The sequence below is a fragment of the Heterocephalus glaber genome, unplaced genomic scaffold (genome assembly GCF_053883595.1).
Source record: "Heterocephalus glaber isolate CG9 unplaced genomic scaffold, H.glaber_assembly_v1.0 deba00000347, whole genome shotgun sequence".
NCBI classification, from domain to species: Eukaryota; Metazoa; Chordata; class Mammalia; order Rodentia; family Bathyergidae; genus Heterocephalus; species Heterocephalus glaber.
Genome location: NW_028258143.1, coordinates 58,577,895 through 58,603,339, shown reverse-complemented (window position 1 = coordinate 58,603,339; position 25,445 = coordinate 58,577,895). Strand labels below are relative to the sequence as shown.

General features: G+C 40.9%; 1 protein-coding gene and 1 long non-coding RNA gene across 3 annotated transcripts in view; one reads left to right on the top strand and one right to left on the bottom strand.

Moving 5' to 3' along the window:
• Positions 1–1,698: 1,698 nt before the first annotated feature.
• Positions 1,699–8,692, bottom strand: LOC147829983 (uncharacterized). The gene is made up of 2 exons (XR_015445592.1): positions 8,245–8,692; positions 1,699–4,892 (listed from the first exon to the last, which is right to left on the bottom strand). It is a non-coding gene; the product is annotated as an uncharacterized LOC147829983 (long non-coding RNA).
• Positions 8,693–9,071: 379 nt separating this feature from the next.
• Sestd1 (SEC14 and spectrin domain containing 1) overlaps positions 9,072–25,445 on the top strand; it is a 111,742-nt gene continuing 95,368 nt past the window's right edge. Inside the window, exon 1 of one of the 2 annotated variants that reach the window (XM_087196643.1) lies at positions 9,072–9,239. The gene's annotated coding sequence lies outside the window, so the exon portion shown is untranslated. Of the gene's footprint in view, positions 9,240–9,466; positions 9,749–25,445 lie in introns of those variants that run through there. The other variant, XM_087196639.1, reaches the window with a different exon arrangement.

The window sequence follows — 25,445 nt, the reverse complement described above, 5'->3', positions numbered from 1 at the left end:
AACATAGACTTTTTTTTTCTTTTTAATGTGGATAAACAAGAGAGCCATTTTTGACCACCAGAGAATTGAAACTAGGAAGGCCACTTCAGTCCTGGCCCCATTAAGAGTCCAGAGCAGAACACATTGCATGGTCACTGAAGTAAATAATCTTGACCTTTGTGTGCAGGCTGATGACTGGAAAACATTAAAAAAAATAATAAGGGAACCTTATGACTTGGACCTGGCTTGTTTTTAACATTCTTTTCTATCTTGCTATTATCTAGGATCTAGCCCCTTATTGAAATACCATGTAATGGAAACTAAAGAGCTTTCTCTGTAACTTACCTAATGCCTTTTCAACCAGACCTGAATATTTCATTATGCAGAATGAATTTGATAATCAAGCATTTTACCTCTTCAGTGTAGGTTGAATAAAATATGTTTCCACTTAGAATTTTTGAACGTAATATAATGACAAGTAAAAATGGAAAATCATATTTTCTACCATTATTCTGAAAATACTGAAGGAATTTTTCTGGGTAGGTCTTTAGAGGAACATCAACAACCCAGAAAGAAAGTTAAGTCTAAGTTTCTAATATGAAATGATGAGGGTAAGAGTAACTTATGTTATAATTTAAGTATGGGAGTGAGTAATAAAGTATTTCACAAAAATCCTCTTCCTAATATGAGGCTTACAGAAGCACAGGTCTCGCAGTGATCTCTATTGTTTTTCCTGTGCACTACCCCGTTCTTGTCTTCTCCTTCTTTTGATAATACCCCTGTCCTGGAGGGTAAATTTCCTTGCATTATGAGAGCTGCCCATAAGATACCCAGTCCTCTGCATCCCAACCAGTCTTCTTGTATGATCCATGGTGTCTGAACATCGATGTGACCTAAAGTATTAGCCACTCAGTATTTTTCTACACGAGCTATCCATATACTAGAGGATGTATAGCTCTTGCTACCAAGGGCTCTGCTTCTTATAATGTGAAACAGACTGATCTGCCTGCCATGAGACACATTGAAAATAAGGCTGAGATGAATAGATAGATGTGACAGAAGGGGTAAAAAGAAACATGTTGGCTTTGCTTGGGTCTCTGGTTCTGGTCTCTGAGGTCCCTCAAACAGCTTTTACTTCAGTGCTCTCACCTACCGCACCTTGTTCCAGATATCCAGTCTTTCCACTCTGATCCAGCTCAAACTGGCTTTGGCACTTGCAACCAGAGTATTTTAATTCAGGAACATCCATTCGAGTGTATGTTGCATTGATATTTAATGCTCATGGGAAAAATTTTCTTGGTGAAAACTATAAAAATTGGCATAGCCAGTTTACTGTTCTATTTTGTAAAATATTGTATATTATTAGAAGCATTTAAAATAATTTGCTTGAAGACTTTGCTTTTCACTTAGCCTCCTTTATGAATCTCTATCTAGTACAAAACATATTAGGTAAGAGTGACCGTAAATTGATCATGAAATTAGGGATGCCAGCTGGGTCCGGGGGCATGTGCCTGCAGTTCCAGCACTTGGGAGCCTGAGGCAGGAGGATCACTGGGAGTTTGAGACCAGCCTGGGCCACTTAGTGAGTTCAAGGCCTAGACTGCTCAGTGAGACCCTGTCTCAAAAAACCACTCACCCAAAAGAAAAGAAAAAAGAAAGAGAAAACTAAGAAACAAAAACAAAAAAACCCAGAAAACACTTAGGGAACCTGGTCTGATATTTTATTTTATATTATAATGCTTTTAAAGTATTTTTTTTTTGGTACCAGGGATTGAACTCGGGACCTTGTGCTTTCCAGGCAGGCAGAGGAACCACTGAGCTAAATCCCCAGCCCTAAAGTTTTTTTGGTTTTTTTGGTACCAGGGATTGAACTCGGGTCCTTGCGCTTGCGAGGCAGGCGATGGAGCCACTGAGCTAAATCCCTGGGCCTCCTAAAGTATTTTTAATGCTTAAGAGATACACTTGTATTATCCCTAAATTATGTACCATACCTCCTGATACACATACAGATACCCCAAATATTCAAATACTTTCTGCTTGTATTAACTGGTAGTCAAGAGGACTGGATTCTAGTCTTTGAAATTGTGGTAACTCGAGAGTTGGATTTTTTTAGCTTCTTTGGAGCTCAGGAAAAAGAAGATATTGTTCTAGATGAAGGGTCTTTTAGCTCTAAAATCCTATACCATCACAGCTAGAAAAAGAAGTCAGTTTTGTTAGAAAAAGACTGCTTATTTTACAGAAAAAAAAGAAAAATCAAATACTGCTTGTTATAATCTTTCCTTTGGCCTGTTTACCAAAAGCATTTTGTGAATGTGACTGGGGAAAATAAAGCCTTGGGACACAAATGAATGCAAACTGTGTTGGCTTTGGGAAAAAATCTGTTGTCTAAAGGACTCCAAAGTCATTAGCCTAGATGGTGAACTGATAAGGGGCAAAAATCAACAAAAAAACCTCCCCCACAAATCTTAAAAATGTCACTTACATAATATCATGAGAGCATATTTAAAAAGAAGACCAGATCTTCATACTTGCCTCAGTGAAAGAGAAATTTGGAGTTGGAAATTAAAATAGCACATGTGAAAACTGATGACCTGGGTACTCGGTGATTTCTTTATAAAAATATTAAATATTTCTTCTTAAAAAGTTCAATAATGGGGCCGGGGATTTAGCTCAGTGGTTTCGTCACCTGCTGTGCAAGCACAAGGACCTGAGTTCGATCCCCGGTACCAAAAAAAAAAAAAAAAAAAGAAAATGTTCAATAATGTTTTGAGTGTGCATTTAAAAAATTAATGCTATACACTTTTATGTTTTAGAATATAATATTTTACACTTTTTCTCCTTTTCCCTTGCTGCAGCGATGGGATCAAACCTAGGGTCTTGTCGGCGCTAAGCAATGCTCTAGCCCGGGCTGCACCCCAGCCCCACTTTGACATTTTTAAAGAAATTGATTTCAAAATATATTTTTTTAAAACCTTAATTTTTCATTTTGGTTTTGCCCCTAGGGCATGAGTAACAGGAGGAGAAATAGCAGCCCTGTGGTGCAGTTTTGGACCACATAGCTGATAGCTCTATGACTTTGGTATGTTTTGCAATTTCAATTGCAAGATGCAGAAACTCAATCACTCTACCTCAGGGCACAGGGAGTCTGGGTGTGGTTTTAGTTCCTTTGGTTTGTAAAGAATACTTATGGAAATTAGAGAAACTGAAATTTCAGCCCTGATATCAAGCTTCCCAGGGATCATAGAACAGCTGAACAGCTGAGGATCAGAGGAGGACAGCAAAGTGGTTTGGGGACGTGTTCTTGAGAGCAGGTTCTCATGGGAGGAGTGTTTTAAGGTAGAGATTTTAAGGCCCTCATAGGTTAAGGTTCTCGTCTGGTACACCCGGGGAAATCCCTGGTTCCCTTTGGTTTTCTGAAAGCCCCAAGCTAGAATTCGAGTGCACTGTTCTGTGTCACCTGTTGCTGCTGCTCTCTTGGTGTCTGCCTCACGATGATGCCACTGCTTCTTGGCTCCCTCAGCTTCTACGCTTTGTGCCTTATGTTTGTTCCAAACTTCCCGTGTCACCTCCTCCAAGTCTTTTCTCAGAGGTGACACTTCCCTGGCTTGTTACTGCAACTGCACCCTAGCCCTGCACTCTTTCTCTGCATTATTTTATCCAACACTCATTACCTTCTAATATGCTACATACTTTTCTTATTTATTGTCCCCTCCACTAGAATCCAAGATCTGAGAGGAAACATTTTTGTATATTTTGTCCATATTGCAACCCCAGCAACTAAACAGAGTAGGTGCTTAAGAAACACTTGTTGCCCGAAGGAGTGAATAAATGTGCGGGTGAATGCTTTCTGCTCGGTCACTGGCTGACATTACTTTTGCTCACTGGTGATCTATCCAGGCCCTTCCTGCACCAGCTACCCTCTACATCTCCTTTGGATTCAGCTTCCTCAACTGATCACCTATTGGATCAGCTTTTTTGGATGGAATTTTGTCCCCAGGTCATTTTGTGACCTGGTCAGGTCAGTACTTACCCAGCAGCAACCTACAGAGAATCAAGGATCATAAAAACACAGCACAGAAGAGTACAGCCTGGGGCTACTCTCATAGCAAGGGATGAGGGGAGGAGTTTCTCCGAGAAGCTGACTTTGGTGCGGAGTGAATGTTCTACAAATTGCCTACTCCCGTGAAACTTCAATAAAATGGTCTAACAACATCAGCCGGTCTTCCTTTAGTGAATTCTTCTGAGGTTCAACTGAACAATGTATAGAATATACTCATAAAAAATGCTTTCAATATTAACTTATTATAAAAATAAAACAAGATGAGTGTGAGAAGTTACATAATTTTAAATGACATTAAAATATGCTTTAAAAAGCCTAGGGAAAGTTGTGAGGAGAAAGAAGGAATTTAGAAACTTACCGCTTAAAATGCCTTCTGAATTCTTCACTCTAGGCCTGGCCATAAAGTGCAGTGTGCTTGGGATTTTTTTTTAATCCAAAGCTTTAATAAGACAAGTAATGAAAAACTCCAAAGTCACTGATTATAAAGAATAGGCAATCCATTGGGGATTTATTGCACTTAAAGAAAACAGATTATTAAAACAATTATGATAAATACAGTAAGAAAATAACTTTAAATCTCAAACAAAACAAAGTGAGTCAGGGACAGAATTCAAAAATAAGCAATGTAAAAAAGTAATAAAATTAGTGCTTAGATTTGGGGGAAAAGGATCTCATCACAGTTTCCCAGCTATATTTTAAGACTGAAGATACTTTAGCAAGTACATTTTAAAACAATTAGAAATATAATAAAGATGTAAATCTGGTTTATTTAAAAGTAAAATGGTATGGGGATTTAGCTTAGTAGCGCTGCACCTGCCTCCCAAGCACAAGGTCCTGAGCTTGATCCTCAGTACTGAAAAGAAAAAAGTAAAATTATTTGCTCAGTGGTACATAAAAGGCTTCAGAAATTCAAGTTTAACCAAAAAATAAAATGGAAGTATAATCAAAGAAAGTGCACTTACAGCAGTTTGCCAGCAGTTAAAAAGTAGCTTCTATATTGCTTACTATTACACAACTTTTCAGTCACAAAGAGAAGAGTAATAAAAACAATTCTCTTTCAAAAGAAGCACTAAAGGGCTGGGGATTTAGCTCAGTGCTTCTGCCGCCTGGCTCCCAAGTACAAGGTCCCAAGTATGATCCTCTGTACCAAAAAAAAAAAAAAAAAAGTAGCACTAAAAATTTTTAAACAAAAATAACCTCCAAAATGATGGCTCTTTGCATTTTTCATCATCTACTGTCTTCTTTTAGTGGCTTTTGTAAACCCTCACTAGGAGTGAATGTTCTTTTAGATACAATTGTAGTTGCAATTCCATTTTTAAAAAATTCACATTAACTCCACAGTAGAGTGATGTGATGTGCATGTGTGTATGTATGTATGTATATATATATATATATTTTTTTTTTTTTTTTTGGTACCGGGGATCGAACTCGGGTCCTTGCGCTTGCAAGGCAGGCGGTGGCACCACTGAGCTAAATCCCTGGCCCTTATATTTTTAATCTTAATATATAAAACACCAGTGAGTATAAAAGTTTTCAAATAAACTATCATTTATGTTATTCTCACAGTAGATATGTCATCTCATTCTCACAGTAGACTGTCAATTGGACCAAAAAGGGTAAGAGTAGTTTTGCCAAAAGGAAAAAAAGTTACATGATACTTATATTAAGACAAATGTACCCAAACTCCTCAGAGCTGGTGATATTGATACACTTGTACCTTCTAACAGTGCTTATGTGAAGTACCTGAGTAGTAAGAGAACTGCTCTGATTGATAACACCAGCATGGAAGAGTGGGCTGCACCTCAGTCTCTTCCCCCAGCACAGTGAGAACAACAGTCTGTCACCGCTAACAAAGGATACACAGGGTACACAGGGTTCTATCCAAAGATACGTCTACCTGCAAGTCCAGATGATGTCCTAACTATCCTAACTATGCCCCAGAGACACATAACCAGGGATGGGGGAGGGGGTGGGGGGGTGGGAAAGCGATGCAATTCTTAGCAGATATTCTAATCAGTTACATTTTCATCCAACCTGCAACCTTTCCTCCTCCACCTATGATATATACCAACAACTTTTGTGTCTTAACGCATAATGTCCTCAGTGCACAAAGCTGATCTTTTTAATACTTACATTTTATTGAGACGATATTAGAATAGTTAAGCCAGTGGTCCACTTTTTTCTTTTTTTTTTTGGTACTGGGGATCGAACTCGGACTTTGTGCTTGAGAGGCAGGCACCAGAACCACTGAGCTAAATCGCCGGCCTACACTTTTTAAAAGATGATTCAAAAATCAATGCTTAGCGTGTTTGCCTAGAACACACGAGGCCCTGGGTTCCTGTGCCAGTACCAAAATGACAAGGAAAGGATTCTTTGCCCCAACCTTGAATATTTTAAAATCTTATTCTCACTTCAGACTGATATCTAGTTGGCAGGCGCTTCTCGTACATAACTGTCCAAATAATATTTATGAAGAATAAAGGCAAAGACAAAAATAAACTGCAAAATACAGGTTGAAGGGGCTATGGCTTTATAGTAGTATACAGGTTAAAGACTTAAAAATATTTAGGGGTATTTTTGTTTTAGTTGGTGATAATTTGACATAGGGTGGTAGAAAATATTAATATGAATTCATATTAATGTAAATATTAATGTGCTATAAAGCTAAATTTTGAAATGGCATCCTCAGCAGGAAATTATACTTCTCTACTCCTCTCTTCATACATGGAATACAGGATTCATTTCTAGATGACATATGGCACTAGAGCATTTTTGTTTATTTTGGTACTGGGAATCAAACTCAGGACCTTGTGCTTCCCAGGCAGGCATGGTGCCACTGAGCTACATCCTTGCCCCACTAGAACATATTTAAATAAGAAAAAGCTCATAGAGCAGATGAATGGGGCATGAATAAAGGTGAGGTATAGCAAAGAACATACTGTGTTGTCCTCAAATGTTTACAAGGCTTCATATAGAGGGGGAACCATACCCCTGTGTACTCAACAAATTTTAGTACTAGATTCAGATCAGTGGGCGCTTTAATATACATTTTAAAATATTTATAATAGTATATATTAATATATATTGATATAATTATTTGTAATACTACAGAATTATTTATATTTCATATTTATAATAATGACATAAGGTGCAATTATCATTATTTTTCCTTTTTAGAGTTGAACAAACTCATAATTGGAGTGCTTCTGTTTGCCTAGGGTCACACAACTAGGAAACTGTGAAATCAGGATTTGACCATGTCACTCTGACTTTTAAGCCCTGAGACGTTTCTACCGATATCATCCATGGCGACCCACCAAATCTGTAGGGGGACACATTTCAGTTCAAAGTTAGAGTTGGCAGGACTGTTCAAAGATGAATACTGCTGTGAGTAGTTAATTCCCTATCACTTGGAAATGCTGCTGCACACCTGCTGTGCACGGATCTGCTAGGCCTCCCTCACATATGTTTACCTCAGTGACAAAATACTACATACAAATGCTCATCATAGAGCCAATGAACCCCTGGAAAGGGCCAAGTGAAATTAAAGTAACTGAGCTGAATTCATTTCAGTAGTTACTGGAAGACAGAGCACCCTAACTAGTCTCTGAATTTACAGTCCAATTTTGGTTGTTGTTCTTGTATCAGTTGCCCCTCAAGTAATAAGTGGGTAATACAATGAGGAGCCACAAAGTATGGAAACAGGAAGGGAAGGGATGTTTTGCGAATTACTATAAAGGACTGTTTGGCATGCTCTTGCTTTATGAAAGATAAGCCAAGAATGTGAGTGGTTATTGGCAGGGTTTGAAATGATAAGCAAAGATTGCCACACAGTAGAGAAAAAATGGAATACCGGAATACGAGGAAGGGCTATGGATTTCAACACTTGAACAAATAGGTAGAGAACCTGCCCTGTGCTGAGCACTGTTCTGTCTTTTGGGGAGTCAAAAATGAGGCAGACAAAATCCTTCTCATTTCAAGGAACACACTAAGTAGAAAACACCACCAAAGAAAACAAGGGGGGGGGGGGGAAGAAAGTGCTAAGGAATATCACAGAGACCAAAGGACTCTGAAAGCAGAGGAGAGACTAATTCTGTGTAGGTGTGTGGGGTGAGGATGTGGGGCTGTGAAGAATGGGATGTGAGGGAAGATTCCAAAGAGGAAGCAAGGCATTGTCTTCATTATCTTAAAGGACTGTAGTTCACCTGGTTAAACGATGGATGTACTTCAGGCGCGGGAAACCAGACCCAGACTCACAGTCTGGGGAATCTCCGTGTGCTATGTGAGTAAGGCAGGAGTTGGAGGGTGAACTAAAGAGGTGAAGGAATCAGATTATAAACGGCTTTGTCTTCCACGGTAATGAGCTTGAGCAAGATTCAACCTCAGAGGTGGAGAACGTCTAAGGATTTCAGAGAGAAGCGCTGTGCTCGCCTGTTTCTGGAGCATTCTCAAGCAGGTCCATGGAAGTGAAATTAGAAAGGCTTGGCCTAAAAAGTGTCAAAGGAATTAGGAAGCGGAGACAGATTGTGAATCATAGAATTAGGAGGAAGAATTCATCCATGGGATTTTAGTGTATGTGCTGCCGAAGTGAGCACTCATCCAGGGGATTTTAAACCAGAGAACTTTAAGGCAGAGAAATCTGGGTGCCTGGTTGTTGCTGGAATGACAACACTTTACCAACGGAGACGGGTGATACTCGAGTGGCAGAGTGGATACTACCGAATGCCTGGGCTGCAGCCTTGTAGCCACTGTGGTCTTTCGTGAATTAGTTGATAACTCTTGTGAACTGAATTCAGGAAATGACCTAAAAATGATCTGTGCAATCAAATGAGAAGGAAGAGGGCTCTGAAGTCAGTACATGTGGAGAAAAATAACCTCGTCTTTACGAGGAGGCAGTCATTATCAGGGGTCCATGTGGACTAATTTTCCACCCAAGGGAAAGATCCTCAAAGTGGAACACCAGCCTCGAATACAACCGTCCTCGAATACAACCGTCCTCGAATACAACCGTCCTCACCACACCCCTCGCCTTCCAGCCGCCTCCATTCTTCCGCCACAGCACAGAGCCCTTTCCCGGCGTCTCCTTGCGGCGGGTACTTGGAGCAAAGGAATCCCCTCAGACCGCGAGGAGAGCGGTAGGATTCTGAAGCCTTGGCGACCACGTCAGGATGAGGCCAGAGGAGACAAACCACTCGCCAAGGTGTCAGGCAGCGGCCCTTCCTCAAGCCCACGTTTCCTGACCCGGCTCCAGGGCTCCTTTCCCCCCTCCACTCCGCGGTCCGGGAGCTCCGGGTGGGCGCGGGTGGGCGCCGCCGCAGCCGCCGCAGCCGCCGCCTGGGGATCCGCCCCGCCCCGCCCCGCCCCCATCGGGACCCGGACGCCCGCCCCGCCCGCTTCCCGGCCCGGGCGGGATCGCCGCGCCGCTGCTGCCTGGCGCACGCGAGGTCGCGCGGACGACGCGGGTGTCGGGAGGTGGCCGGGCCACCCGCGCCGGCGCCCCCCGCCTGACGCACGGAGGGGCCGGCACGCGATTTGCCGCGAGTGACTGGAGCCGTCGCAGTCGCCGTCGTCGTCGCCGCCGGGCCCGCTCCGCCCCACCCCCAGCCCGCCTTCCTCCGCTTCGTCCTCCGCCTCCGCCTCCGCCCGCGCCTCGCCAGCGTCCCCGCGTCCTCCCGGGCGCTCCGAGCCGCGGCCGCCCGCGCCAGCCAGGTGAGTGTGGCCGCCGCGCGGCCGGGGCGGAGGAGCGCGCAGGCCCCGCGCGGGCGGGAGCGCGGCGGGAGCGACGGCGGCCCGGTCCTTCCGCCGCACGGGGCGCGGGGGAGTGGCGGGCGGGAAGGGGGCGCTCCCGCCCGGGCCTGCGTTCCCCCCCCCCCGCGCCCCCTCGCCCCCGCCTCGGTCCCCGCCGCCGCCGCAGTTGCAGACAAAGCGTGACCCGAGGTGGGAGCCTGCGGGCGCCGTGCGTCCTCGCCGCCGCCGGATGCGGCCCTGCCCGCGGACCTGGCCGCGCTCTGGCCCCGGCGCCCTAGTGCACGTCGGGGTGAAAGGGACCGAGTCGTGCAACAGGTCGGGGCGTGCAGCCTCCTCCCCGGGCGCCCGTCCCTCGCGTGCAGCGCCCAGAGCCGTCGCCCGGCTGCGGGGCGGGTCCCCGTGTCCAGCGCCCGCGCGGGCTTCTTTGTGTGACCGGTGCCCGGCCCTGTCGGCGGGTGGGCGGGCGGGGGACCCGGCCCGAGGCCCCGTGTCGCCCCAGCACGGCGTGGGCCACCTTTGGAGGGCCCACAAAGGACGGGGAGAGCCGGCGGCCGGGCGCTCAGTCGTGGCCGTGGCCCTGGCCCTGTGCGTTTTAGGCGGACGCGCTGGAGAGGAGCCGCAGTCTGACCCGCTCTCGAGGGCGGGGTGGCTTCCCCGGGATGCAGGGTTTGGACCTGCGGCCGCTGTGGTGGCCCCGTGGCCGTCCGCGAGGCGCTTTGACAGGCTCTCATCCGCAGACCTCGCCCGGAGAAGTTGCCAAGCTGTTGAGGGAGCAAGGAGACCGCAGCTGTTTGACAGGTCATCCCTCCTCACGTTTTGTCTGTGTGGAGCACAGCCACCGTGCAGCCCGCCGCCGCTGCAGCTCGGCAAGCCTTCAGATTAAAATTGCCACTCAACACACTCCCATGTCGGAAAATCTGAATCCATACAGTTTGGTTTAATAAATCTTACTTTCTTAGTGGGAGAAATCCCTCTCCCTCAAGGAAGAACACACAGTAATTTGTCTTTGTTTACCTACTTTGGGTCATGCCAGTACCTGGATGGTTTCATTGGTATGCTATTTTGGTATAACAATACTAAATAGAAGGAAAATATTTTCCTTTTGCTTTGAGCAATAAAATACTTCTTTGTTCTAGAACCAGGAAGCCTTTATACATAATACTCTTTGAGGACAGAAGTTGGTGACTGTCTTTACCCCGTGACTAAATACATGAAAAAGTTCCCAGAGGAGCTAGAAAACATTACACAGCTCTATTGATTGTTTTTATATCCCAAATTGCAGGAAATCGTTTTGCTAGAATATTTATGCAGCCTTTCTGAACTAAATTTAATCTTAAAAATTAGGCCTACTCACTGAGTTGACAAACAGGGAAAAAAATGAATTGATCACATTTAAAGAATTTATCAAGAATTACAGCTCGTGTGACTAATAATTGTAAGAAATAATCCATGGAAGAGATTCAAAGTCTAGGAATGGGCTGAAAATCTGTTAGCGGGATGGAGAACATAGAAAATGGCAAATATAGGTTGAAAAGTTCCATCTGCATTACGGTCCTCGAGTTTTAGTTCATTGATGGTCATTTTAACAGCATTTTAAACTAGCAGTCTTTTTTAGCATATATGAAAACTAAGTATCCACTAATTTAAAAATAACACTTTTTGGACTTAAAAAAAAAAGTATTCTTGAAGCTTTTTCCACTCCTTGGAAGCTTTTTCCACTTTGTAAAAACAAACTCGATACTAAAATGGACATGTTTTGAGAACAAATTAAATTATATCAGATTAATCCGATTTTTAGAAAGTTTCATTGGCCTCAGTTTTTCCTGAAAATTCCATTTATAGTGTAATGTCTAACTTCAGAGAGCTTTTATTGCTGTCACAACTAACAGGAACCTCTGGAGAAAAACAGCATATTTACTAATGAGAAGTAGCAGAAATTTGAATTTCTGTAAGAGTTGTTTTAGATACTTTTTTTTTTAGGTACCGGGAATCGAACTCGGGTCCTTGCTCTTGCACAGCAGGCGGTGAAACCACTGAGCTAAATCCCTGGCCCCTAGATACATTTTATGTTACAAAATTTACTTTTTTTTTCCCTTAAATTCTTTTTTTTTTGGTACCGGGGATCGAACTCCGGACCTAGTTCTTGCAAGGCAGGTGCCAAAACCACTGAGCTAAATCCCTGGCCCACCTTTAAATTCTTTTGTTGGTACATTTTAGGTGTACAATACATTTACATGTTTCATTGGGTACTTGTACCTGTACACGATGTATCTTGTTTCTTATTTTTTCCCCATTCCCTGTTCTCCCTTCACCCCCTCCACCTTTTCCTATGTACAAAGACTTGCTTTCCATTTTTTTCCTTTTCTCATAATTTTTCCTTTCCCTTCTTTCCTTTCCCCTTCCCCTCACAAAATTTACTTTTTAGGGCTGGGGATTTAGCTCAGTGGTTCTGCCGCCTGCCTCGAAAGTGCAAGGTACTGAGTTCAATCTCCATACCAAAAAAAAAATTTACTTTTTAAAAGTGTGTAATTCAGTATCTTAGTGTCTTCACAAGATTGTGCAAAAGTGCACCAATTCAAGTACCTTGTCTCTCTAAAAAGAAACCCTAATCTCCTACTTTGATTGCCATTTCCGCCTCCCTTATACTTTTTGGGGGAGGGATTTGACATAGGGTTTCACTCCAGTTGAGGCTGCCCATGTCGCCCAGGCTGGCCTCAAACTCCCCAGCACACTCCCCTGTGCATTGCAACCACTAATCTTTTTGTCTCTGCGGATTTAGCTGTCCTGTATGTGGCCCATTGTGTCTTCCACTTAGCATCTTTTCAGAGTTTATATTACAGCATGTGTCTACACTTCACGCATTTTTATGGCAAGGTAATAAATATTCCATTGTATGAATATGCCATGTTTTGTTTATCCATTTATCAGTTCCTGGGTATTTGGCTATTATGAATAATGCTGGTGTGGAGAATCATTAACAAGTTTTTGTGTGGACATGATTTCATTTCTCTTAAGTTTATTGCTGAGTCATGCATGCTGACCCGACTGAACTTTTTGAAGAACTACTAAACTTCTCCATAGCTTCTGCATTGCTACCAGCACTGTGAGGGTTCCATTTTCTCTGTATCCTTGCTGGCACTTCTGAATGTTTCTTTTTGAGACTGCCATCCTACTGCTGTCAAGTGGTGTCTCATTGTGGTTTTCATTTATATTTCATATTTTCATATTTTTATTGGTCATTTGAATATCTTTGAAGACTTTTTGGGTTTTTTTTGGTTTTTGAGACAGGGTCTCACTTTGTAGTTCAGGCTGGCCTTGAACTCCTGGCAATTCTCCTGCCTCAGCCTCCTGCGTGCTGGGATGATAAGGCATGCACCACCATGCCTGGCTTGAGACTTTTTATAATAGTTCCTCAGTCTTTGGTTTTTTACATATATTTTCTTATTTAATCTTTAAAATAGTCTTATAAGATGGGTTATACCTGCTTTCCTGCTAGGAAACTAAGATGCAAAGGCATTCAGGAATTTGCTTGTTTTTTAACCTTAGAGGCAGGACCTGAATATAAACTCAGGTTGTCTCACTCTACTTCCTGCATTCTTTCTACTTGGTGAAGCATACAGAAGTTACATTGTGTTTGGGAATTTGCTTGGCTAATCAGTGACAAAGTTGGGGGAAAATAAATTTGAAAAAGTCAACTGAACAAAAAGAAGCAGGTGTTGTGGGCCATATTGCCTTAAACTCACCAGATTTTTTAAAATTTCAAATGAATTATTGGTTCTCTAGGATAGGTCTGATTGCTGTATTTCCAGTAGGAAAATAGTGATTAAACCTACTAACAGCTTCCTCATGGCGTAACTGATCTTAGATCCCCTTTTCACTAAAACTCATTCCATTTTTCTGCAGTTCCCATGGTCTGTCTTTCCACTAATTTATTCCTTCTAACGGTGATATAATTAAACATTTTCACGTTTTATGTAAACATTAAGCTTCTTCTGTGTTAAATTGAGATTAACTTTTATTTTTGATGTGGGCAGTCTGCCAGTTTTGCTTTGAAGTGCAGGATTTTTATGTACTGCTCTGAGACATAACGTGTGCAAAACTCTCAACTCCTTGGAAACTAGGCAGGGACCATATGTTATTTCTCCACCTTGGCTTATGCATTGTCCTGCATAGTGCCGGATGCATAGGAAGGATTCTAACCCTTGTTGAGTGAATGAATACAAATGCATTTTTAATTAAAAAAAGAAAAATTATCTATTTTGTAGGAAAAAAGTAGTGTAAGTTGTAGAAAATCTGGAATTCCAGAGATGGCATGATCTAAAATATGTGATAAAATTTAGAATTTTACTTAACACTGTATTTTATAGAAAGAAGCAACTGTTGTAATCTACAAGTACTTGGTGACTGCCACATGTTCGTTTTGTGAGTACTTAGCTCAATAGTCAAACATAGAAATTGTACCCTGCATGTTTGTTGAATAAATGAATGAGCAGTGAATGAATACAAGAATTAGCTTTTGCTATAACAAATAGAAGAGCTATAAGAAAAGAATATTTAGGCTCTGCTTTTTATTTATATATTTTAATTGTCAGACATGATACATGTGAAATACAAAAATTCAAATTGGCCAGGGATTTAGCTCAGTGGTTTTGACGCCTGCTGCGCAAGCACAAGGACCCGAGTTCGATCCTCAGTACCAAAAAAAAAAAAAAAATTCAAATAAAATGTGATCGAGAGATTAAAAGTTTCAAACACCCTTTGCTTTTTTTCTCCTTTCCTTTTTTCATAACCTGAGACCATCCCTGTTTCAGATAACAACTGTGAGGTTTGCAGTTTCTATTTCCAAACCTATGCAGTATCTTTGCATTTATGTGTGCATGTGTGTACAGTTACACATACACATATTCCAGTGTACATGGTGTGTATTTACAATGTTTTTCTTTTACACATGGGCTATACTACACATAGTCCTTTCTTTTTCTAACCTATATGTTCTAAGACTTTTGTGTCTGTATTCACACAAGGTGTACTTGTTTATGTTTCCTGTTTAGTTTGCTGTCCTTGCCTGATTTGGTGTCAAGAGCAAGCCAGTCCCCAAGGGTGGGTGGGGCACTTTTCCCTCCTTGCTTTGCTGGGGAACAGTTTAAGATGTTTGCCTTGTCAAGTGTTAATCAGAGGTCACCTGACATCTGAGGGGGTGGGAAGACATCTGAGAGGACCTTTCCGATTTCCTCCACTTTCATTGTTCTGTCAAGTTTTGCTTTTTTTTGGGGGGGGGTACATTTTATGAGTAAGTTGATGAAGGCAGATGATTAATTTTTTTCCACACATTGAAAACAGTGTATTATACATGTCTGCAGTACATAGTGTTTACATTCCTTGTGTGGAGTTGGTACTGGGGCAAATGATTAAATGAATCAGTGTATGTTAGAGCCTCTGGGCTTTCTCTTAGACCAAAGTAAAGTCCTACATGTCTGTTATTTACAGTATAACCCCAGGCAGGCCACTTTGCCCTCTTCAAAGTATTTTTTCACCTGTAAAATGACAGTAATTCTTACCTTACCTTGAAAGTATTGCATGATACGAAGTAATACATGAAAGGCTCAGTAGTTGCACCTAGTGAAGATGGAAACAATTATAGTAACAAACTTAAGGTGGTATACAAATGTACATTTTTTTACTATGGATATTGTAATTATGCTTTAGCCTAATAGGGAGGAATTTAAGAAGATAGAATATTAGAGCTATGGATGATTTCCACTAATAAATTGGCAGGGTCTATAAAAATTCCCAGGCTATTTAGAATTTAATTTTGGCAGACAGTGATTTACAAACACCTGTACTTTTTTGATGAATGATAATAGGGGATAATGCAGAGGGTAGATAGACCTAGAATAGATTAATCACACATTGTCACTTGTTAGCTTTATGATTTTGGGTAAATTAAATTCTTCAGCAAAATGGGATAACAACACCTACTTTATGGAGTAGTTAATGACGAAAGAAATTAGTACCTGGCATCTGTGGCTGTTCATAGTTATTTTGTTTTTCATGTAATGAGTGGCCAAGAGTGACATGAGATGTTGTAGTCCATTATTTTGTAGAGGCTTAGTGTAGTGTAGTGGAAAGAACATTAGGCCCCAAGTCATACATACATTTTAGTCTGTACTACATTTACTAGCCTGGATGAGACACTTAACTGCTCACATTCCTTTCTTTCCTTACCTGTAACAAAAGAGCAAGGAAACTAACACTTCTCAGTCCTGGCCAAGTTCTTTCACTCTTTATAACTGTCCCCTTCTGGGGATGAAAGAGCTTGCCCCTGTGTACAGGAATACCAAATGAGGAGCTACTGGAAATAGGAAAACTAAGTGTATATAAAAAACAACCAATCCAGTATGGGATGAGACTATTCATTTATTAATGATTCCCATGTATAAGAAATACAGGATTGTTAATGTGTCCTAATGTCTATACTTTTTCTTATTTTTTTTTTTTCCTTTGGTACCAGGGATTGAACTTGGGACCTAGCACTTGCGAGGCAGGTGCCAGAACCACTGAGCTAAATCCCCGGCCCCCTAATGCCTATACTTAAAGAGTAGTAATTTAAGTTTTTTATACTTTATGTTGCTCATAATCACTTTACCTAAATAATTTATTACTTGGTTTTCTTTGCATTTCCAGTTTGACCAAGTAAGGGGGGGGATAGGTAATGGCCATAAGGGGAAGTATAAGCTTGTTTTGGTAGTGACGTGTGTGTGTGTGTGTGTGTGTGTGTGTGTGTAAAAAGTTGGGAAGTACAGTTCTCTGGCAGTTTGGTATATGCAAAAACTGCAGATTCTTGCAAAGACGTAGACAAAATCTGCATTATAATTCATTGTCTTCTAGTGGATTTGCAGAGTCATTTAGGAAATGAAGCTGCCTTTGTCAGCTGGTTTGTAAAGAGCTATTGATTATATTCTTGAAAGATAGTAATATTGTCTTTCCTTTAATAGGGGTTGCCAGAGCTTTTGCTTTTGAGTTTCATTTTATTGGGTAAGATTCAGTGATATTGATTTGGTACTTTTGCAAGCTTTATGCTAGGGATATGCAAAACAAAAAATGCTGTTGAGACATCACAAATTAAATTGTGATTCACTAATCATATAAAAGGATTAGGAATCAATCCACTGAGATTTCAGTTAGCATATTTATTTAGTAGGAGTGGGAACTGGTATGAGGTTAGAGAATTTTTATCAGAGTAGGCTTGAATTACAATATGTAAATTCTCACTAACAATGAATGCTTCTTTTCTGTAGAGTGCAAAATACCTTGGAGCTATATGCAAGAATTAAAAGAGATAGTTCTTGCCTTCAAAGAGTTTATAATCTAATTAGGAGGCAATAAAGGAAGTGAAAGGGCAGAGAGCTGTTAAAGCTTGTGCCTGCTCTTTGTAAAATCAATTCTGTTGAGTTGGGCTTGATAAGAAGCCAAAGGTCACCCCTGAGGAGCACTCTCAGAAAATACCCAATCCTTTGAAGACGTGGTTATGTATCTTGTGTATCTTGGTTATTCTATAGAGCTCTATTTGCTTTATAAAAATTGCCGTTTGGAATAAGTACCAACAATAATTCCCATTCTGAGTACTTTGTCCTTATCTCTTGCACTTGGACCGAGTTTTCCCTTTTGTGATGGCTACTAGAGTGCCAAAACTTGATTGTAACTCACACCACAGTGGGCAAATAGGTTTCCATTTCATGCTGTACAAATTTTAGCCTTTGCTTGCTTGCATGCTTGTTTTCTTCCTTTCTTTCTCTCCCTCTCTCTCTCGTTTTTTTTTTTTGGTGGTACTAAGGATTACAGCCAGGACCATGACCACAGTAGGCAAATGTTCTGTCATTGAGTTGTATCCTCAGCCCTTTTTTATTTTTCATGTTGAGACAGGATCTTCTTCACTTGTCCAAGCTGGTCTTAGCCTTGAACTTTCTTCTATCCTCCTGCCTCAGCCTCCTGAGTAGCTGGGATTATAAGCATGAGTCACTGTGCTTGTCTTAATGTTTGTTTTTAGTTATTTTTTTTTAATACGTGATGCATTCTTGTAAGCATCTTTACTCCTTCTCAGAACAGAATTGGGTATATCTAAATACATGTACATGACAGTTCACGGGAGAACACATCAAGGCAAATAGATTAATATAGTAGGGATCAGACAAGGCAAAAGTTTTGTTTCAGGGGCTGGCTGTGACTGACAGTAGTCACTGTCTGGGACGCAGCATTGAAGAGTTGGGCGCAATGTCTGGATTTATAGGAAAAGAGTGTTGTGATCACTAAGCAGTGCTTCTTGTCGTGGGTAGGAGTTGTGATAGCACGGGTGCTACTATTTGCTGTCCTTGGTACAGATAAAATATTCAGGAAGCTTAATAACACAGCAGTAGGTGGGTGGCTTTTAAGTTTAGAGCTCTATGTGCAGGGAGAGATGTGGGTTTGAGGAAAAAGCTTGTAACTAACTTCTTGACATTGGTAGTCAGATTGGTTCAGCCAGAATAAAATGCATGAAGAAGAAAAGAAGGTGGTGGACTGGGGGATTTAGCTCAGTGGTTCTGCTGCCTGCCTCGAAAGTGCAAGGTCCTCAGTTTGATCCCCGTTACAAAAAAAAAAAAAAAAAAAGGTGGTGGGACAGTGAAGAAGGGGGCATGGGAAACCTGAATGGATAGATGGAGGAGATTTTTTTTAAGCTTCTAAAATGTTTTCTAATTAATTCTGTACATTATTTCCATAGTCCTTGTCTTCATTCAAGTCCTTGTTATCCTTTCCATTTTAAAAGTTGTTTTTTTAATAGGTAATACATTGATATATTTCAAAATATAAAAACACAAGGATGGCAACCCATTCGGGACCCCTCCTGTCTCTCAGGAGCTATTTTCCCCATTCCTATTCCCCAGTAAATTTTCCTACTCTTCAAAACACACAGACACAAGGAGACACACTCAAAATAACTTCCTTGTTCCAGGTATAGTGGCACACACCTGTAATCCTAGCTACTGGGCAGGCTGAGGTGAAGGGTACCCTGGCAATTTAGTGAGAAGTTGTCTTAAAATAAAATTTTAAAAGGGTCAGGGTTGCAAGTCAGGGTGGAGTGCTTGCCCAGCTGCACTGGTTCAATCTCCAGTTCCAAACCAAACAAAGAAGCAAACTGAGACAGACATCCTCTTAGTCCTGTTCCTTAACTAGAGTTCGCTCCTTTGGAAAGCGGACCACTGTCATTCACAAAAGATGTGCTTTTGCATCTTTTTATACAAATGACACTTCCATGCCCATGCACACACTGCTTCCATATTTTGTACAGTGTTCTGCACCTTACTGGTTTTATTTCTTGGAGCTTTTTTTTTTTTTTTTTTAATATTACTACGTAAAGAGCCTTCCTCCTAAAAATAAACTTCCATTTGGCTTTTTTTTTTTTTTTGATACTGAGGATTAAGCCCAGGGATCCAGTATACACTAGGCAAGCACTCTCTTGCTGAACTGCATCCCCAGCCCTTATTTGGAATAATTTTAGGGCTACAGAAAAATTGGAAAAACAGTACAAAGAGTTCCTGTATATACCTCACCCAGTTTTATTTTCCTCACAACTTTAACTTACTAAGGTATATTTGTCAAACCTAAGAAAGCAATATTAGTATGTTACTGTTAACTGAATGCTAGGCTGTATTTGGTTATCTACAGTTTTTCCATTAATGACCCTTTTTGATTCTAAGAACCCATCCAGAATATCGGATTGCTTAATCTTTTCTGTCAGAGGAGTCTGGCAGTTTTCAGTCTTGCTTTTTGTGACCTTGAAGTTTTGAGGCGTACTGGGTCAGATATTTTAGAGTATCTGTCGGTTTGGGTTTGTTTGATGTTTTTTCATGATTATAATGGGACTATGGGTGTTTCTTTTAAAAAATTTTAGTATTCCTTTAGATGGATAAACAATTTTTTTAACTATTTCCCCATTTATGTATATTTAGATGATTTAGTAAATTACAGTAGTTAGAACAGGTTTTGGAGCTTGACTGTCTCGATCTAGATTCTGGCTTCACACTAACTGTATTATCTCAGGTTACTTGACTTGGCCTCCTTTTCCTTACCTGTGGAACGGGGATATTAATAACACTATGTCATAGGCTTGGTGGGAGAATTGAGAAAATGTAGGAAGTGCTTAGGATAGTGTCTGGCACTGTACTGAGTGCTAGATAAGTAGTTGCTATTATTTAATTTTTTATTACTATTTATTTATTTGTTTTGCAGTACTGGACATTGGACCCAGGGCCTTGCACGTGCTAGGCAAGTGCTCTACCATTGATATATATCCTTAGCCCTTTTAAAATTTTATTTTGAGACAAGGTCTTGCTAAATTGCCAAGGTTGGCCTTGAATTGGTCATCTTTCTGCTTTAGCCTCCCAAGTAACTAGAATTAGAGATATGCACCGCCATGCCCAGTTCAATTTTTTATTGTTATGATGCTGTGGTCATTAAATTAGTATATTATATTATTTCACACAAAATGATAGGCAGCTGTATATAAGTTAATTCCTGGGAATGGGATTTTAGATTAAAAGTACTTGCATTTATAATTTTGGTAAATGTCATCAAATTTCCCTCCATAGAGGTACTATTGTGTTTAGCTACTAGGAGTATATCAGAAGATCTGTATTCCTGTTTCTAGTGTGTCATTAGATTATTTGATGACTGCCAATCTCTTGGTGCATTTTTTGTTATGAATTAATTCAAGCATCTTTTCATTGAGCCGTTTAAAAGTTTAGATTTTTTTTTGGTACTGGTGATTGAACTTGGGACCTTGTGCTTGTGAGGCAGGCGGTGGAACCACTGAGCTAAACCCCCGACTGAAAAGTTTAGATTTTGATGCTACTTACTATGAATCATTTCTGTTTCATTAGCTGGGTAGTGATAAAAAATATTTTCGCGGGCCAGGGGCTCAGTGGTTCTGCCGCCTGCCTTGCAAGCGCAAGGTCCCAAGTTCGATCCCCGGTACCAAAAAAAAATTTTTTTTCCAGGAAATTATTATAGAAATAGGTATAGAATAGTTTAGTCCCAGAAAAGACTAGAAAGCCGCCCTGTAATTGCAAGGCGGACAATCTGATTTCTGATGTCTTCTCTAGTGTGATAACATGCTTTAGAAATGTTTTTCAGGGCTGGGGATTTAGCTTAGTGGTGCCGGCTGCCTGCCTTGCAAGCACAAGGTCCTGAGTTTGATCCCCAGTACCAAAAAAAAGAAGAAATGTTTTTTAGTTTTAGGGGGAGTCACTGTGTTGCTTTTGGACCTGACTATAAATGAAGCTGCAGAGGTGGAAATTGGAAGGAAAGTTATAGTTAGATAAAGTAAAACTCAAAACAGAATTAGGCCAACATCTTTTTTTTTTTTTTTTTTTTTTTTGTACAGGGGATCAAACTCAGGACCTTGTGCTTGCGAGGCAGGCAGCGGCACCACTAAGCTAAATCCCCAGCCCAGGCCAACATCTTTTGACATGCATGTGTATTGTTTCGCATAATAATTTGACATGAAGTAAAAGTTTGCTTATGTAATTATAAATAACTAATATCCAGTCTTACAAGTTTTTCTTTCCCATTGTGCTCTTTTGTGTACTTGATCACTGCAGGTTAGTAGTTTTTTTTTTCTGATATCATATACACTTTTAATGGTTATCATTAAAGTGCCTTTCTCCCCAAGCCACTTTTCCTGGTCCTCTTCTTCACCACAGAAGTGCTGCATCATACTTCTTATCAGTTTGCTGTAGTTGGCTCTTCAATGTCCCCCAAAGGTCTTTGTGTTACAGGCTTGGTTCCCCAGCTTGGTGCTGTAGAGAGGTGATAGAAACTTTTAAGAGGTGGGATCTCTGGGTTTGGTAGCACACACTTGTAATCCAAGCTACTGGGGAGGCAGGATGATCATGGGTTTGAGGCCTGCCTGGGCAATTTAGTGATACGTCCATCTCAAATAAAAACAAAAAACAAAAAAGAAGAAGTGGAAGCCTTTGGGTTATTGGGGATTGTGGGAACTTGGTCCCTTCTCTCTCTTTCATTTCCTGGCCATGAGGTGAGTGGCTCTGTTCCACCATGCACAGTGTCATCATGTGCTGCCTTGTCACTAGCCTAAAAGCAGCAGGCCCAACAATAATAAACTGGAACTTCCAAAACTGTGAGCCAAAATAAACCTTTTCTCTTTATAAATGGATTACCTCAGGTGTTTGTTACAGTGATAGAAAGTTAACACGTAGGGGACAGGCTGGTGGTGGTCCTTTGATCTTTTAAGTATGAATTCCATGTTTGGGGCTGTGTGAGGCCAGTCTAGCCACTGCATTTTATTTGCCTCCCATTTACCACTCACAGCATGGAGGCTACAAGAGTTCTGGAACATGAGGATAGATTCTTGGGGACCGAGGAGGGATACAAAAGTGGTTACCATGCTGAAAAGAGGAAAGGTATATTAAACCAGGAGAAAGAAGTAAACACTTTAAAATGGAATCTGGATCCTTGGAATTTGAGACTCTTAGGTTCTGAATAATTAAGTTTAAAAGAGTGATGAGGGCAAAAGAGCAGCCCAAGTAACCTATTAACTTTTTGGACTGAGTTCTCCCAAGTGTGGTGTCATACTAAAACCATTTTCCTAGTGGGATTGGCAGATTAAAAAGCAAATAATGCCCCTATACCCTCAATCAAACTAAGCAAACCTAAAGGTAAGAATTTCTCCAGCTGCCTTAATATGCAAGTTGAGTGTGTTAAAAGACATTTGGGTCCTAAGTCTTTTTAGTTTTAGTAGGGGACACTGGAGACCATAGATTCCTGGGCCAGGAGATAGGAAGGACAGCCTAGAGCCCTTAGAAGGCAGGAGGATGGAAACTTAAAGGCAACTCAGAAGACTAACATATGGAGCTTTCCAGATTTCACTAGCACTTAGATGATCTTTACTCACAGACAAAACTGCTCTATTCCAAACATTTCCTCTGTATAGAACAAGTAGTGAATTCGACACACATCTTGACTTGTGATTAGATGGAAGCTGCTACTAAATACTTTGTAAAGTGGGATTTATATCCCCTTTATTTCCAAAATACTGAAGAACTCCAGAATTAGGAACAGAGTAGTGATCTTAAACAGCATTTGCTTTAAGCAAACAACATCACTTGAATTCTGTTCTAAATATACAGTTTCTGTTAAAGTGCCATTTAAGTTAGTCTGATTTTGTACCTTTTAAGAATATTTAAACCTATGAGGTTTTTCATACCTTTGTGTGAGTCCTTTAAGCAGATAATGACTGCTTTTCTCCTTGATACTTCATTGAGATCAGATATTATGGAAATAATAATGTTGCTAGAAGAAATATTATTTATATCTGGTCTTATCTGTTTAGGCTGTTGTAGAAGAATACCATATTCTAGGTGGCTTGTAGACAATAAAAGTATTTCTCACCATTGTTCTGAAGGTCAGAAAGTCCAAGGTCAGGGCACTGGCAAATTCAGAACCTGGTGAGGCAAGTTTCTTGGTTCAGATTGTCATTACTGTACCTCACATGGAGGAAAGGGTGGAGGAACTCTAGGAGCTCTTTTTGCTGATCTCATTCATGAGGTCTTTGTGTTCCAGACCTAACGCCTTCGCAAGACTCCATCTCCTAGTGCCCTTACTTTGGAGGTGAGGATTTCAGTATGTGACTCTCCAGACATTCTCTGTGATATCTCATGTGCTGCAGCTGCTGCCCTGGGTGATTTTGAAGAATGGAGCACAGCATAAGGAAGGGAAGCATTGGTGATGGACACTGGATAGGTCTGGCTCAGCCTGGAACCTGGCCCTCCTTAGTCATTTCACGTATGGTAATTTAATCTCTCTGTCCACCCTACATGATCATAGATATTATTCTGCTTTATGTTAAAACACATCATTCAAATATTAGAAAGTGCAAAAAGTTTCAGTGACATTTCCTACCCATCTGTAGCAAGAAATAAAGTTTCTTTTTTGTAGTCACATCTACTTCTTTCTCACCCACTCCCTTGCTCTTTAATACCTGGCAGCCATCAATCTATTCTCTGTTTCTGTAATTTGGTCAAGCGTGATATATACAGGGTATCTTGGAACATTCTTTCAGGGTAGGGTTTTTTTTCTTTTGGCATAATTCTCTTGAGAGTCATATGTGGGCTACTCTGTTTCAGTATAGTTTGTTCCTTTTTGATTGCTGAGTAGTATTCCATGGTATGGATATGCTTCCGTTTGTTTATTCACTTATTAAAGGGTATGTAGACAGTTTCTACCTTTTGGATGTTATGATGTAGCAATGCTACTATAAACATTCATGTATAGGTTTGTTTCTTTTCTTTCTTTTTTTCGGGGGGAGGGTACTGGGGACCTTGCACTTGCAAGGCAGGCGGTGGAACCACTGAGCTAAATCCGTGGCCCTATGTATAGGTTTTTATATGAACCTAAGTCCTCATTTCTCAGGAATAAATGCTCAAGAGTACAATCTCTGGATTTTATGGTAGTTGCATGTTTAGGTTTTTAAATAAATTGTCAAGTGTCTTTCAGAATGACTATCATTTTAAATCTCATGAGGAATACTATGAACATTATGGACTGAATACCACCTACCCAATTCATATGTTGAGACCCTTAGCCCGTAGTACCTTAGAATGTGACTATTTAGAGAAAGGCTTTTAAAGAGGTGATTTAAGTTGAAGGCCTTTGGGTGGGGCTTATGACTGGTACCCTTATAAGAAGGGAAAATTGGGGGACACAGAGACCCCTGAGATGTGTGCACACAAAGGAAAGACTGTGTGAGGACACAGCGATTAGGCAGATAGAGTGGCAAGCCAAGAACAAGAGGTCCCGGAAGAAACCAGACCTGCTGACGCTTTAATCCTGGGCTGCAGCCTCTAGCACCATGAGAAAATAGGTGTTTAAGCTTCACGGTATGTTCTAGGCAACTAATAATACAATGAGTAATTCAGTATTTTTTTTTTTAAATTCTTGGCAGCATTTGGTTTTGATTGTTTTTAACTTTAGCCATTCTGCTAGATATGTAGCGATACCTCATTGTTGTTTTAATTTGCATTTTCTGGTGGCTAATGATACTGACCACCATTTCCTATGCTTACTTTATATTGTATATTCTCTTCGGTGAATATCTATCGTCTATTGTTCATTTTTTATTTGGACCTTTTTCTTTTTAATTATTCTTTGTATATTCTAGACAGTAGTTTTTTGTTAGTTATATGGTTTGCAAAATTTTTTTCCCCACTCTGTAGCTTGTCTTTTCGTTTCTTTTTGGTACCAGGGATCAAACTCAGGACCTTGCACTTGTGAGGCAGGCGCCAGAACCACGGAGCTAAATCCCCGGCCCTGTAGCTTGTCTTTTCATTCTCTTAACATGGTCACTCACAAAACAGTTTTCTTTTTGGGGGGGTATTGGAGATCAAACTCTGGGCCTCAAGCTTGCCAGGCAGGCACTGTGCCACTGAACTACATCCCTGGTCCAGAAATTAAACTTTTTTTTTTTTGGGTACCGGGGATTGAACTCGGGTCCTTGTGCTTGCAAGGCAGGCGCCAGAACCACTGAGCTAAATCCCCGGCCCCAGGAATTAAACTCTTAAGAAATATAGGCATAGTTGGTTGCAGTGGCACATACCTATAATCT